General features: G+C 41.9%; 1 pseudogene; it reads left to right on the top strand.

Moving 5' to 3' along the window:
• Positions 1-4,740: 4,740 nt before the first annotated feature.
• On the top strand, positions 4,741-7,609 carry LOC147433036 (putative TPR repeat-containing protein At1g05150 pseudogene; annotated as a pseudogene).
• Positions 7,610-17,319: the final 9,710 nt, after the last annotated feature.

Genomic DNA, 17,319 nt, shown 5'->3' with positions numbered 1-17,319 from the left:
ATCTTGGAAAGGAAGAGGAAAATGGTTCCTCTTTGTGGCTGCATTAAGGGGCTTGTAATCAGCACAAACCCTCCACTTACCATTCTTCTTTGGTGTGACTACCACTGGAGAAACCCACTCTGAGTCTTCAACAGGATAGATGAAACCTGCTTCTAGCAGTTTCCTCACCTCTTTGAGTAGGGCATCTTGTTGAATTACTCCTAGCCACCTGAGCTTCTGCACTATAGGTTTACTCCCTCCTTGAGCTTAATGTGATGTTGAATGACTATGATACCAACGATTTTATCATATTCATCAATGAACAATGTGGTGAAATTACTTAGCATCAAAATATAATCTTCATGCTCCTTTCCACACAACTCACTAGAGAGCATTCGATGTAACTTACTTGCTTCTACCAGAGGTTGTATACCTGGTGTCTCCCCTTGGTTTGATGATGATGCATCAGGTTGCTCCATCCTCTTAGGGTCCTTGAGAATGACCCCCATCACCTCAATGCTACTCTCGCTTTCTTCAATCACTGTTGACTCCTCCTCTAAAGTGGTTGAAGAGTCACTACTAAAAAACTCATCCCCAGAGGTTTCTAGATCCATGTCGCGTTGCAGACACGTCTTTATGTCATAAAGTATTGGCTTCCCTTGTGCATCCTTCATTTGGATTATGCCGGTGTCCCAGTCTTACTTAGCTCTCATAGCCATAAGCCAAGCCCTCCCTAGAATGATAGGATAGCCGTCCCCCTTGTGTGGCATGACAAAAATGTCCACTTCTACCTCGGTGTTGAAGTGCATTTATAGCACCAATACATTGAACTTTTACATTATTTGCCATTTTGGCTCGGCATGGTGCCGGCCTACTCACCTCTAAACTCAAACGGTGCATCATTTTTTCACTTATGACGTATATTTGTGTGCCACCATTGTTGTAAATATTGGAGATGTGCTACCCTTTGATATGAGCATCCATCACCTTTAGTATGTCATCTAGATTCCTCCCAGAGATAGCCCCAACTATCTTTGGATTTGGTCGTCTCGTGCTAACCATCTTTGTCCATTGTCTCCTCACCCTAGGTGCTAGGTGGAGTAAATGGGGCCAAGTGATTTTTGGGCCCAGCACGGAAACATCTTGAACCAAATCATATGGTTTAGAACATTCACCCAAAGAGAAATCTACAATGTCAATTTTACGTCATCATTTGGACGGATTTTTGCTAGATTCCCCTTTAATTTTCATCTTTTCTTCCTTTTGGGAAGATTCACCATGCCTAGAGTGCTTTACCCCCATGGCATCTACTCCTTTAACCTTGGTCTTACCTTTCGCCACTCCCTTGATATCCTCCTCCACTTTCTCCTTTCCCTTACCTTCAAGACTGATGACACTTATTATTGCCTGGTTGCCGATTGGTGGTGGGGGTAAGGGTGGAATGAGAGGTTGTGGTGGTGGTGGTGGATGTGGTTGAATGGGTGGTTGTAGGATTTTCATGGGTGGTGCTTGTTGTGGTGCCCTGGTGGTGGTGGTCTTGCCCTGCTGGTGAAACCTGGTTTTGTCTGGCTCCTCTATTGAAATTCTGCCTCCTTAGATGTGGGCAGTAATACATGCCATGTCCATCCTCCCCACAATTATAGAAGTGGTATTCTTGGTTTTTCCTTTGTTTTCCTCTCCCTTGCTCTTGATTGTGGTTGTGTGCATGCCCTTGTTGCACCAAATGAATAGATAGATTCTCAAGCTGAGTAGTGATGCAACTCAACAGGTCTTGCTGTTCTTTTGATGCCTCTTGTGGTTGGGTTCTCTGAGCGGTTGTTGCAATCACTGGGGTTAGTCGGATTGAGCTTGATTCCTCTGACTCGTTGACTCTTGCTTGCATGTGCAACTTCTTGTCTTTCAAGCGGGCTACTTCCACTGCCAACTCCTACGTTGCAGGGAATCTCCCCTTCAACTTCTCTTTAAGCGGCGACCACCGGCCAGCAACAATGAAACGGTCTTTCTTCACGAAATTAGGTGCTCCTTCACCTTCCTCCAGTGAGGCAACCCATCGCTCCCACAAATCCACAAATTTAGATTCATAAGTGGCATACTCTAGCAAATCTTTCTGCTTTAACTCTGTCAATAGCTTCCATAACTTTCCTGAGGTTGTGCCTCCACCAAACCTCTTCACAAAGGCAACACGTAGTAAGTCCCATGCATCCTTGGTAGATTGGGGCAAAGCATTGTACCAAGACTTAGCCTCTACTTTCATAAGTAGTCGAAATATTCGTAGCCGTGAGACGTCTAGGAAATTGTGTGTGGGGTTGGATAATCATGACTACTTCCCATGTGGACAGATAGGCTCCACCATTTCGGCCATATCTCCCAAATTGTAGCTGCAAAAATTATATAAAAAATATGGGCAGAAAGAACATCTCAACGCCGACAAATTTGTTCTTGAAAACCTTTTCCAATTCGGAATGAAAAAAATAGAGAAAAATCCCGAAAAATATGTGTTTGTTTTTTCACTTCCAAAAGTCTTCTAGGTGGTCCCCTCTTGACTTCGTGTGCAAACCTTGTGTCCACAAGTGAATTATACTTGAATTCGATAATATTTTGTTGACTCCAACTCAATAATGCATAAGATTCTCCTCCCTTTCTCTATTGACTTTTACTCTTCACCTGTAGTGACCGTCAGGTAGTGAGCGTCGAGAATCAGCATCCAGTGAAAATTTTTTCCCCTTTTCATAGGGTTTGTTCCTACCTCTCCTTATTTCTAAGATCCAAATGTGTCAAAACAATAGCTATGTACAAAATAAATACATAGGTTTTTTTGTGATTTTCATGCATCAAATGCATACCAAGAGAGAGGTGGAGCAAAATTTTAAAAACGGCCCTCACTGTCATGTACTAGAGACAATAATGTCAGCTCACGGGACATTTATGACACTTTGTTGCCTCTTTTTAGTGGTGGAAGTTCAAATGTGAATTCCAATGGGGCAAATATACAGCCTATGTGGGTTTCTGAAAATGTTACAAATCAGCCTATTACTGATGCAGACGTACATGATGTACTTGATGAGGAAAGGATTGAAAATGAGCAGGCTAGAGGTATGCCAAAATGGATGGTCCATACATTGCATGACAGTAAATTTGATGCACCTTTGTCTAGTCGCACTCGTTCAAGCTCTCTCCATGCATCTTATGCATCAGATTGTTATGCTTTGGCTGTGTCTAGCTTACATAATGTTGAGGAACCTCTGTCTTTTGATGAAGCACAGAATTCAGAAAATTGGATCGCTGCCATGCAATCAGAATATGATGCACTTATAGAAAATGACACCTTGACTTTATGTGATTTGCCCCTGGGGCGGTCACTTATCAAAAGCTTCCTATATCACGTGCGTTCAAGAGGTTATTAATAATACCTCAATATACATACTATATTTATACTACGTGCCTATTTAAAAAACCCCCACCCCTCTCTGTATGTATACATTTTGATCTTTTAATAATCCTCTCCGGTTAACTCACGTGATAGCATACACATTCTAAAAAGTGACCGCCCCGGGGATTTGCCTCCTAGAAAAAACTCCATTGGTACGAAGTGGGTTTACAAGTTGAAACGCATGCCAGATGGTGAGATTGATCACTAGAAGGCTCGACTTGTTGCAAAGGGTTATGCACAGCAAAAAGGCATAGATTATGAAGAGACTCTCTCACTTGTTGTATGATTGAGCGTTTTCTATGTGCATTGGTAGCTCATTATGTTTGGGATGTACATCAAATTCGCATAATTACAAAAGGCCTTACATAGTTGCATAAAAAACAAAGAAGTGGTGCATATGTAACCATTCATGAGGCTCAATTACTTCAAAAAGTCACTGATAACTATGCATTTTGTGACTACTCCCTTATCTCCCCCATGATGCATGCATGAATCATTAATGGGAAAATTACCAAAATACCCCTCAAATTTGTGGGAATTCCCCAAATACCCTTGTCATTTTTCATTGTAATTTTGAAAAATTACAAGGGATTGCTCCAATTTCCACAAAGATAGTAAAAAAATTGCATAAACACAGATTTACAAAATTGTTAGTGAAAGATAATCACGCACATACCCAAAAAATGATGGCATTTGTGTGTGTGTGTGTGTGTGTGTGTGTGTGTGTGTGTGTGTGGAGCTATTATATCCCTCTAGCCCATAATATTATTAAGAATCCGCATTTTGCTAAAGCCTTCAACTGGCGATAAGTAAAGCTTAGAACTTTCATTCACATACTATGGTGATAAGCCTCGATAAGAGGCGGTAAGCATCTAGCTTGTAATCTTAAGCACCTCAAGGCTCGATCTGAGCTTGAGGTTGGTTCTGTGATTTCATGCTATGCTTAATACAATTTACTCACGAATTGTGAGTTTTCCTTAAAAAAAAGAATCCACATTTTGACCTACTCCATTGGTAGAACAGAGTGCTTTTAATAGAAACTTGTAAATGATTATCATTTTACCCATGCTTGCTATTCATGCTAGGGGTAGATTGAGAAATTTGGTAACTTTCAAAGGAATTTTAGCCTAAATTTGAGGGGTATTTTGGGAATTTTCACAAATTTGAGAGGTGTTTTGCAGCTTCCTAATTTTCTCATTGACCGTGAAGATCATCCCTGATGAACAACGTGACCAATGATCACCAATCCCCCCCTTTCCCTTTTTCTTCAAAAGAGGGCCCATGCCGGTAAGCTGGCAAAACGCCAAATGGTATTCAATAAAACCCAGAAGTACAATTTGCTAGCAGGGTGGTCCCTCATCCGAGTTACAAGCGATTGCCTCCACAGAGCCTCCGCCCCTTCTCCCTCTGCATATGCCATGCCAGCTTCTCTCTACGTCCGTTAACACCTAAGCTTGTCTCCATTCTAGCAGCTATGGCGGATATGGAGAGTCTTCACACTCGGAAGGTTCGCAAAATCTTTGCCCACTTCGACTTGAACCAGGACGGGCGGCTTAGCAGAGAGGAAATGGGTGCTCTGGTTGTAGCTGTCAACCCTCGCGTGAGATTCACAGAACACCATGTCAAAGAGATTCTCGATGAAGTCTTTCGCACATACAGCGATTTCATTGATGGCTCTGCAGGCCTCAGCTTCGAGGGGCTCCTTCGCACATATGAGGATGGGGCAGGGGATGTAGATAGAGACTTCAGTGCCCTGAAGCTCTCGCTTGATGACAATGGCAATGATGCCTCAAGCAAGGCTGCAGCTGCATCGTCAATTGTGGACGAACGTGGAGACAATGCGCCTCTTGTGAGGCGAAGAGAGCACATGCCATCATGGGCACCCTCCAACATTGCCTTTGACTCTTCATGGCTGCTTGTGGAGGATCTGCTGATTATCATCAAGCGTCTCGAGACAAAAATGGCCGACAAGCTCAGAGAAGGCAAGACTTTTGGTAGCACAGATGGGTCTTCTGAAGTTCCTTGGTCCAATGATCTTAGCGTTACGCTTGGTTCTGGCGGGAGCGGATGTCGTCCTTGGGAAGAGCTTGGTCAAGACTATGCAAACTTTTGTAAAGAGCTTTCTGACATTGTGCAGAAAGCAAACAAGCTTGGGTCACCGGATGAGGTTTTCGATGCACACCTGGCCATTGGAAGGGCTCTGTTTGATCATGTCTTGCATAAGGAGGCTATGGCTAGTCTCAAGAAGGCTGTTGAGCTGAAGGCCACTGATGTAAGACCGCATTTTCACTTGGGCAATGCTTTGTATTGCCTTGGAAAGAATGCGGAAGCTATAGAGAGCTATTCAGCAGCTCTCAGATTAGTTTCTGATAAGCAGTCGCTTCCGGTGCTCCCATTCCTTCATGTAAACTTGGGTATTGCTCTTGAAGGAGAAGGAATGTTGTTGAGCGCTGCCGAACACTACAAAGAAGCAGCAAAACTTTCACCCAAAAATCACAGAGCTTTTAAGCTCTTGGGCAGTGCACTTTATGGCATAGGTGATTTTAGGGTGGCTGAAAATGCACTTAGGGAGGCCATTGCTTTGAAACCTGATTTTGCAGATGCGCATTGTGACCTTGGATCAACCCTGCATGCACTCGGGGAAGACAATGAAGGTGCAATACATGAGTTTCAGAAGGCTTTAGATTTGAAGCCAGACCATATGGAAGCCTTGTATAATTTGGGCGGTCTGTTTAAGGACATTGGAAGGTTTCAAAGAGCTGCAGAGATGTATTCAAAAGTGTTGGCATTGCAGCCAGGCCATTGGCGGGCCCAGCTGAACAGGGCAGTGGCCTTGCTAGGAGCAGGGGAAAGAGAGGAGGCAAATAAGGCTTTTAAGGAGGCATTCAAAATGACCAACAGGGTGGAATTATATGATGCTGTCATGCACATGAAGCTAATGGGGAAGAAGCCCAAAGGACTTGGCACTGCCTTGAAAGGAGCTGAAGAGGGTACTACTGATGTGGAGGCGGGTGTCACTAATAGCAGAGATGTGGGTGTGCTGGTGGTAGAGCCCTCACGCTTTCGGAGAGCAAGTGACAAGACTACTCCTCGCCCATGGCTCTCAACCGCGCTGGATATACGTCGGTTCCAAAGAGATACTCGCTTGGGTCGCTGTGAAGTAGTTAATCTGGGGAAAGAGTTTATGGACAATAAAGAACAGACTGCTGGCAATACTGCTCTTCATATGGCTCCCAAACATGAGCTAGAGAAAATTCTTAGCAGGCTTTTACCTTTCTTAAAGCCCGACACGTTCCAAGGGACAGTTAAGGCCATCAATAAAAAAGTTCTCAACGTTCTCGATCAGGCTTCCAGCGGACAGATTGATTTGGGCATATTCTTTGCTGTCATTGCACCAATATGTGCTGGATCACAAGACCAGAGGAAGAAGGCAGCTTTTGATGCTCTTGCATGGCGTTCCTCTAGGGGAAATAGTGCAGAAATTCCAAAGACAGATGCTTCATATTACACGAGGGTGTTGCGCGCAGTGTATTTGCCAAAGCAAGGAGTGAGTGATATAATGGAACTTCACGGGGAGGATGATCAATCAACCATGTCTTTTTCGCAGTTTCAAAAACTTTTCGACGACCCTGATTGGGGTTTTGGTATTTTGGATGTGCTAGTGAAGTTGGAAGCCAGCGATCGGGTTAGACATAGAAGTCAGACTTGTGCTGTATGTGCATATCCGATCACGGGACCATGGTTTAAGGAAGTCACAGTGAATTTTAGCTTGTGCTGCTTATGCTACAGTGAAGGCAAAGTGCCGTCATCAGGCAAACAAGCAGAATATTGCTTTAAGGAATACAACAGTGAGGTGGAAGCTGTGAAAGACAAGCTCCGGTTTTTCAGCTCAAGATCCTCAAACACATCATCCGCTGCCTGAGTCTTGTTTGTACCAATTTTTCTTCCTAGATTTGTAAATCAGGTGTCAGTAAGAGTGAGGAGTGTGCAGCTTATCATGTATTATGTAGCTAGGACCTTGTATGTATCCTATTGTTTAAATGTATGTATGTTTAAGGGGTGTGAGTAGCTAAGACCTTGTATTTATCCCAATTTCCATACATTCCCATGTAATGCATTCTGTGCATAGCTGTGTGCAGCTTTTGTAATCTAATGGAGTGGAGTGGCTACTTAAGTAATTATGTATCGTTGCTGCTCTAACTGTTTCAACTTGAGCTTCCATAGCTCTGACCACAAATGTCTTGCTTTTGATTTGCATTTTGGGCGGAGGGTGTGGCAACTGACAGAGGGACAAGTCTAACGTATGAACTGGTTCGTGTGTGAAATTGTAGCAAACATGTGGTGAGGAGCTGCTAATGAATGAGCATGTGACAGACATTGCACCGAGTTTTTTTTGGGGCTTTCCAATTACCATCATAACATGCATGGCATGGTTTTTTTTGGTTCGTGTGTGAAATTGTAGCAAACATGTGGTGAGGAGCTGCTAATGAATGAGCATGTGACAGACATTGCACCGAGTTTTTTTTGGGGCTTTCCAATTACCATCATAACATGCATGGCATGGTTGTGCCAGTTAAAACAAGGTTTTTGTTGATACTTTTATAAGAAGAGATCTTCATGTTTGTTGTCAACATGATCAATTCTGCATGATTCTATCATACAATATGGTATGGTGATAGTGTGTCCTCCTTTAATCTTCTACTGATTTACCATAAGATGGTGCCTTGCATGCCCTTTTCTAACGTTTTCTAATATTTTCGGCCAGCGTGTCACACACTTCAAGGATAATTTAAGATGAGTATGTCTCATCATATGGTAGCCAAAGGTTTATCTACTAACATTTTGTACGTGGCAAAGATGCTATGAATTCAGAGAGCATTATTTTACTTCTCATAATGGGACATGGGTTTCACCCATCCATTTATGGTATGCTAGTTGCTTCTTCAAGCACAGCTTGTAGCCAGATTTTGGTCCAACTTGCTGAAGTTTGTTTTGCTCAATGGACAGTTATAGTATGGGGCATCTCCCATCAATATTTTGCTTAAGATCCATAAGGTAGTCTACAAATTTCAAGTTTCATGCATTTTGTGAGATGCCAAACTTGTAAGGGTCTTCACTGTGATGTGTTTTTATTTAAGGGTCTTCATGACCTTGTGACATGTTTTTGTTAAATGGTGTAGGCCATCCTAAAGACTTCAAGATGGGGTTTTTAAGGTTTAGGACTTAAAACATATGAATAAAGAATGTATGTACAAAATGTACACAAGTGGTGTATGTCGGTATGTGCTAAGTGTTTCTACACGTGTAACTATGTGGGTAGGTTGTTTTTTATGATTTTGTACATAGAAGTGTGGGGTCTTGAAAATTGAACTTAGTACTTAAAAGACATGTAGAAAACAATTTTTATGAACTTTTAGTTGTGAGTGAAGTGGGGTTTTCATTTTTGGAGAAGGAAGCCCTTGTTGTAGCTTGGGTAGTGGGTGGAGATTTTAGAATAGAAGCGTTTATGTGTATGCGTGCACGTGCTCTAGGGCTTGTGGCTTGAGAACATGGTATTTTTCTCTTCCAAGACAACCATGAAATGAGTGGTGACCTTCGCAGTTTCATCCTCGTTTTTTGGTGATGGAACCTACGTGATTCGGAGCTCTTTAGTACGCGTGTGTGTGCAATTCATTGAAGCATGGCTCTTGGTTGGATTTGCATTCCATAGCCAAGAGTGTTGGTGTAGGCTCTCAACTTCTCTACTAGCTTGGAGAAGGAGATGGATCTCTTGCACTTTGCACTTTACACAATGAGAGTGTGCGTGTGTGTGTGTGGGAGAGTATACCCCCCAAGCTAGCCCCCTTCTTGCTTTGGTCGACCCCTCTTGTAGCTCAAGCCTGAAGCTCATTGGACCCCTGTAAGACTGGCCAATCACATGCAAGATGCATGGCAAGCAACAAGGGCAGTCTTAGGACAAGTGTCCCCCCCTTTTCCCTTTGAGAGAGAGGACTTGATGATAATTAAATCTACTTAATTATCATTGGACCCCTTGGGAGGCCAACCGATAGGCTTTGGACACTCCTTGAGGGTAGCCTAGCCAGGGGCTTGACATCTGTTCTACTTGCCTCTTGAGAAAGGGGTGCCCTTTGGAAGAGAGAGTGGTCAAGCAACCGCCCCTCCTTGTAGCGATATGTGTTGACTTTTGTCACACCTCAAGTCCCTCAACCTTGGGCCCAATTCTCACCACAAGCTCGGCTCTTAAGCCCCTCAAGCTTGGACTGGGTTCCCACCTCAAGTACAACCCTAGCATCTCAAGCATGACAAGCACCTCAAGCATCTTAATCATCAAGCATCTCAGTCATCAGGCACGACAAGCACCTCAAACTTGGGTTCGGTTCCCACCTCAAGCGCAGTCTTACCTTACCTAAGGTCAAAGGACTTTTAACACTAACCTTTGGAGGTCTTCAATGAAGTCAACCCTAAGGTTTTTAAGCTCCGTTGATTAGCCTTGCTCTTTGACATACCATCTCTCATTTGGACTCCTTTACCATTGGCCTCGTGTTGAGATAGGTCTGTAAGCACATGTTTATATCCTAACCCTTGTTCCCGTTTATTCTCCACATTAAATGATCAATTTAATATGAGAAAATCATTTGGGTTGGTTAGATATTAGATTTTATGACATTACCTCTCTCTTGAAATCATAGTCATCCTCGACTATGAGGTAGAAGAGATAAAGCCTTAGCCATTAGTCAATGTTTCTTAGCGGGTAGAGGATCCTTTTTTACCCTACGACATCTTTCTAAGATGGATGACTAACCCATTTGGTGCTTGGGAGACATAGTTGCCACAAGCATGTTTGCTCTTTAGTCTATTTCATTCTCCCAAGTAGAGTGACAAATTCTACTTGGTGTTTGAGAGATGCCGTCATCACAAAGATGATTTTAAGTATGCAAACTACTTAAATTGTGTACAATAAAAAGAGAGAACTAGTCTTATAAGACAAAAACATTGGTCATTCAAAAGAAATGTGTATATTTGTTTACTCTAATGTAGCATTGTAAGCATTGACAAGGTTCATACTATCCTTAAGCTGTATTCCTTGATCCATCTAGCATCTTCAAAAGGATAATTTTTTAACTTAATAAGATAGAGTCGGATAATCTTACCATGTCGTAGTACCTTGTCTTCATGCCGAAGGATAGCTTTGGGTTGTAGCACCTCTTCTTGGTCTTGAATTTCGGGAGGGTCTTCAATAATTGGTTCACTTGGTGGCTCTCCTTTGTAGGGCTTAAGTAGGCTCACATGAAAAGCATTGTGTATGGACCAATGGTTGGGCAACTTGAGTTGATAAGCCATCTCATTGATGGGCTTCAAGATTTGGAAAGGACCATAGTATCTTTTTGCTAGCTTAGCATAATACTTTTGATGGCCCGTAGGATTTTTGCCCGTCGTTATCCTCATTGGCAACGGGATCTTTCCATGTACTTTAAGTAGCAAGGGACTTTTAACTCTTCCCTCAATGATTTCAGAAGGTGCTTTTCCCGTAGAAGTATGTACAATATTACTGTTAGCATACTCTACAAGAGTTAAGTACTTTTTTCATTGTGAGCGTTGATCTACTTCGGTAACATAAGTCTTTAGTAGATCGAGTATCGTAAGATTGGCTATCTCACTTTGGGCATCTGTTTGTGGGTGATAGGCCGAAGAGAAATTTAATCTTGTTCCTAGATTTTCAAAGAGACTTCCAAAAATTACTGGTCATTCTAGGATTGCTATCTGACATGACGGTTGTTGGTAATCCATGGTGTTTGAAAATATGAGATATGAAGAGAGTTGCCATTTGGTGTGCCTTAATAGTCTTTTTGACAGGAATGTGTGCTTGCTTGCTATCTCTTTAGGTAATCCCGCACAGAATTGTTACTTTTGCTCAGCAAAGTATTATCTTTTGAAAGACAGTTTCCTTGAGATGTAAATCCCAAAACTTGTGGATAGACTCATAAGAGAGAAGCTTTAAACCGCGCCATTCAATATGCACTTTGTCCTTTGCATCGCTTGCAAGGAATTGCTTCATGATGGAAACTCGTAGAGTTTTCCATGTCTTTGGGGCTTTTTCGTTGCCACGAAGGCTAGCCCACCATTGACGAGCCAATTTTTGGAAGTGCATAGCTACATGGCGTAGCTTGGAGGACTCCGTAAAGCCCTCGTCTCCAAAGGCCGCATCAAATTGCTGGATGAAGGCCAATGCTTCGTTGGTGGCACCAAAGGTGCTATCATAGGTGAGAAAAGAGATACTCTTTCTCCCTCTTTGAAATTCTTGAGCTTTTGTGACCTTCGCCATGCAGGGTATGATTCGTGATGTCGTCCCCTCTTGTATTCTCTAGGAGAATAGCCATAGATTTCGTTGGAAGAGGAGGAAGGTGAAGAAGAAGGAGAAGAGGGTGGCCTCTTTCTTACCCTTTTCTTCCTTTGTTTCGTCTCTTCCCTTTTGGAGTGACAAGGACAAGGGCTGTGGGTTGAACATTTTCTCTTGGGAAGAGTTGGCGATCGTCTAGACCGCCGTCTTTGTGGAGACACATCTTTAGAGGAACTTAAAGTTTCATTAATTTCTTGCTCTTTGGATTCATCCTATCTTATGGGAGAGAGTCTTCTTTTGGGGGTCTCTTCTGGAAGATAGAGTGGTCAAGAAACCACCCCCCCTACTTGCATGGCTTGCCCCCTCCTTGTAGGGATATGTGTTGACTTTTGTGACACCTCAAGCCCCTCAACCTTGGGCCCATTTCTCACTACAAGCTCGGCCCTTAAGCTCCTCAAGCATGGGCTGGGTTGCCACCTCAAGTACAATCCTAGAATCTCAAGCATGAAAAGCACCTCAAGCATCTAAATCATCAAGCACTTCAAGCATCTCAAGCATTTCAGTCATCAGAAACGACAAGCACCTCAAGCTTGGGCCTGGTTTCCACCTTAAGCACAACCCTAGCTTACCTAAGGGCAAATGACTTTTAACACTAACCTTTGGAGTTGTTCAATGAAGCTAACCCTAAGGTCTTTGAGCTCCATTGGTTAGCCTTTCTCTTTGACAAACCATCAGGACTCCTGTTAGCGAGTCGTCGCGCAGACGTCTGCAACATAGCTGTCTGACAATAACATAATTTCAATACTCAGAGAAGCGACTTGGATGGGGCATATGACTCTTTGAGGTTGTCAGTCCTCAAGAAGTGAACCTATGGAACTAAGATATCATCAACACTAGAAAATATTTCACTCTCTAGTCGAGAAAATTTGCATATGTATTGTCTCACCGCTCTAGGTCATCATGCCATTTCGTCACTCAAACGAACTTAAAATGCAACAAAACTTTAGGAGGAGGTATAATAGGCCTACAGGCACTATCTTAATAAGTTTGGTCACTATCCAATAAGGTACCAAATGTTACCATATACATGTGGTAGTGATGTGTGTGAACACACTTAGGACCGTCGGGGCATTTTTTCCCTCACTAGGAGGTTTTTTCCCCCTTGCATTGTATACACGCCCATCACTCTAGGGATATCTATCTTTCCGTTGCACATGCTTTGTTATCCTCTTTTGGGAAGTTTTCACATTAGGTGCAACATTTGCCATGGCAAACAGCAACACATATGTGTTCAAGATGTTTGCTAATGAGGATGGGGACAATTAGCCTATGTGGGTTTATATGACGCAACATGTTCTTGTGTCAAAGGGAATTTGGAATATTGTGTAGGGCATTGATGTACCTCATGGTTCTGAGGATGTAGGCAATGTTGAGGATGCTGCAGGTTTTGGTGGCAGGGTTGCTGTTTCCAGAGCTATTTTCCCTACGATTGAGCAAGCTTGTTGGGATATAAAAGATGCGCAGACTCATGCATTGATTACATTGTCTATAAAGAGCACTATTACTCCTCACATTCATTTTGTGAAATCTGCAAAACAGGCTTGGGATATTCTGGCTGGTCTTTATGCAAGTCGTAATGAGGAAAAAATTGCATTGCCGCGTAAAGAGCTGGATTCAAAGCTTATGCATGCGGAAGATGATATGGAAACTTTCCTTGCTAGTGTCAAGGATATCAATGAGTAACTTATTTCTATAGGTGAAGTCATTTATGACAATTCTCTTGTGCAGATTGTTCTTGATGCTTTACCATATTCTTACCAGACTTTTGCTAGTGCTTGGAGACTTATGACCCAAGGAAATCCTGATGTTGTCAAGTTTGATGCATTTTGCACATTGTTTTGCAAGAGTCACTTTCCAAAAAAAAAAGGACTTGAGAGCTTGCAATTGAGCATGCCTTTATTGCTGCTCAAAGAAAAGGTGATAACTGCAATGTAGCCACTTCTCATGGTTATTCTACGAGTGGTAAATCACATGTTCCTAATGCTTCTGCTGGCAGCAATTTATCTAGAATTCTGGTGAAAAGAGAAAAAAGGAGATGCATTGCCATTATTGTAAAGCTAATGATCACTTGATGAAGCAGTGTCCTAAGTTGAAGGCAAAAGAGGCTAAGAAGAAAGAGGCTAGTTCCACTACAAATGCTGGTTTCACTAAAAATGCAACTATTGTTGAGTCTTCTGTGATAGGAGATTGTGATGCTGATGTTGATGCAGAATTGGCTTTTAGTCCAGAGTGTACTTATGATCCTGTTGTCCATGATTCATGCATGTCAATTGCTGCAAATTCACATGTGTGGTATTTTGATAGTGGTTCTATAAAGCACATTACCTCACAACGTGATTTTTTTACCTCTCTTGAGTCTATCCGTCATGGGAATTCAGTCACTTGTGCCAACAATGCCTCTTATCCAGTTTAGAGAGTTGGAAAGATTGTGATTACTGCTACAAATGGTAGTTCTTTCACACTGTGTTGATGCATCTTATGTACCTGGGATCAAGAAGAATCTTTTGTCTATATATGCACTTGCTAGACTTGGACATGTAGTCAAATTTGTGGATGACAGATGTACAATACATGACCTCAGTTGTGGTGATGAAATTGTTGCATATGGCATTTTATGCTATGGGCTGTTGAAGCTCACTTTGTATGACAATTGTGGGCAAAATTTTGCAAATTTTTTTGTGGATTCAAAGGTTGTTTTAGATGCAAAACTTTGCCATGCATGTTTTGGGCATCTGAATTTTACCAATTTTCTACGTTTGCAAAAATTTGATATGGTTGCTTCTTTGCCATCTCTTGAAGCACCCGTCAAATATGTTTGTGAAGGCTGTATTTTGGGTAAGATGCATCATTCAAACTTTCCAAAGGATGGTTCAATTAGGGCCACATGCAGGGTGCAGCTTGTGCATAGTGATGTTTGTGGGGCCATACAAACTTCGTCCTTGGGAAATTACCTTTACTTTGTGACTTTCATTGATGATTACTCTAGACATGCATGGGTGTATCCTCTTAAAGTGAAGTCCAAAGTGTTTATGTGCTTCAAACAATTTCTGGCTATGACTGAAAAATGTGTCAAAATGTAATATGGGCACCCTCCATTCCAATCGAGGGGGGAGTATATGTCTCATGTATTTAATGCATTTCTGGATAGTCGTGGACAAAAAACCAATGTACAATTCCGTATTCAACTCAGCAAAATGGTGTTGCTGAGAGGAAAAATAGGTCTCTCACAAAAATGGCAAGATGTATGGTCAAAAGTCAAGATTTTCCACATTCGTTTTGACTTGAGGCTATTATGTGTGCCACTTATGTACTTAACAAGTGTCCTAAAAAAGCTTTGTAGTTTATGACATGAAGCATGGCATGATAGAAAGCCTTCTATTGAGCACATGCACATTTTTGGTTGTTTGGCTTATGCTTTGGTGCCAAAAACGCAGTGCAAAAAATTGGATGATAAGGCTGTCAAATGCATTTTTGTTGGTTATAGTGCTGAAAGAAAAGTTTACAGGTTGTATCATACATAAACAAAGCGTATCTTAGTCTCATGGGATGTTGTGTTTGTGAAAGATTTTGTTCAGCCCTTCCTGTCATGTACTAGAGACAATAATGTAAGCTTACATGACATTTATGACACTTTGTTGCCTCTTTTTAGTGGTGGAAGTTTGAATGTGAATTTCAATGAGGCAAATATACAACCTATGGGGGTTTCTAAAAATGTTACAGATGAGCCTATTATTGATGCAGATATACATCATGTGCTTGATGAGGAAAGGGTTGAGAATGAAAAGGCTAGAGATATGCCTAAATGGGCTGGTGCATACTTTCTGTGACAGTAAATTGTATGCACCTTTGTCTACTTGTACTCGTGCAAGTTCTTGCCATGCATCTTATGCATCACATTGTTATTCTTTGGCTATGTTTAGCTTACATGATGTTGAGGAACCTCTGTCTTTTGATGAAGCACAAAATCCAAAAAATTGGATGGTTTCCATGCAATCAGAACATGATGCACTTATAGAAAATGACACATGGACTTTATATGATTTTTCTCCTTCCAAAAAGGCCATTGGTACAAAGTGGGTTTACAAGTTGAAACACAAGCCGGATGGTGAGATTAATCGCTATAAGGCTCGACTTGTTGCAAAGGGTTATGCACAACAAAAAGGCATAGATTATTAAGAGACTTTCGCCTCCCACTTGTTGTATGACTATTGTGCATTTTCTATGTGCATTGGCAGCTCATTTTGGTTGGGATGTACATCAATTAGACATTGTTATTGCTTTCTTAAATGGTGACATTTTTTAGGAAGTTTATGTAATGCAGCCTCACGGTTTTGTCAAGAAAGGACAAGAGGATAAATTGTGCAAATGTAAGAAATCTTTGTATGGGTTGAAGCAATCTCCTCGTTCTTGGTATGAGAAGGATGACACTCATTCGATCAAACGAGGCTTTCGTAACAGTCCAATAGAAAGCACATTGTATGTAAAGCGTGAGGATGATGTACTTCTCATTCTGGTTCTCTAAATTTGGGGTTGTTGCATCATTACTTGGGCATACAATTTAAGCAGTTTGATGGTGGTATTACCTTTTGCAGACATGTTACATAGAGACATTACTATGTAAAGTTTTTACTTGAGGATTGCAAACCTATTTCCACTCCCATGGAAATAGGTTTGAAATTGAGTCTTCATGATGCTGGTGATTGTTGGGTATTCAAGCCCTTTGCAGTGATGTCTAGCCTCTTCACACATGCAGAGGCTTACTAGAGATTGCATGAGTCAAGGAGTGGTCGATATCACTTCACAAAGTTATATATGTAAAGACATTTTAATGCAATAGGTATGTAGCATTATTTTTGAGGTGCAATATCGAATATCTCTCTCTCTCTCTCTCTCTCTCTCTCTCTCTCTCTCTCTCTCTCTCTCTCTCTCTCTCTCTTCTCTTCTTCTGCTGCACCACACCTACACGCCATGCTCCAAAGGCACCCGTCATAGCTATGAGCTCATCATATGGTATCAGAGCCCTACCCAGCCTCAGCTCTCGGCTTAGCAACGCCGGAGCAGCCGCCTATTCAGAGAGAGGGGAGGAAATTGAACTGCATAATTTTGCCCATAATCGGCATCAGAGGATTCACCCTGGCCTAAGTAGTGATTTTCAACACATCAAGTGATGTCCTGTAGTTTGTTTTTCTTTAGTCTGTCTTTATGTTTCCTTTATGTCAGTTATTTCTCAATAATTGCATAGGTTATAGACACTGCCATAAAAATATAATGGTAAGACCACCCTTTGTTGTTTGGTCGGGTTCTGGTATGTCTCACACTGATGGTTGTTTGAGGGAAGTACACACACACACCTATGTTATAGTCAAGGGGGGGACTTCTACTCATAGTTTCAGGTGATTGAACTTTGCCATGGTCTGTTTGTCTCGAGTCCATTGTCAGTGGTATCGAATCTCTCTCTCTCTCTCTCTCTCTCTCTCTCTCTCTCTCTCTCTCTCTCTCTCTCTCTCTCTCT

This window comes from Adiantum capillus-veneris, chromosome 20, assembly GCF_014529385.1.
Source record: "Adiantum capillus-veneris isolate H3 chromosome 20, ASM1452938v2, whole genome shotgun sequence".
Taxonomy (NCBI): Eukaryota; Viridiplantae; Streptophyta; class Polypodiopsida; order Polypodiales; family Pteridaceae; genus Adiantum; species Adiantum capillus-veneris.
Note: the sequence above shows the minus strand (reverse complement) of the source record. Positions and strands in the feature narration are given on the sequence as shown.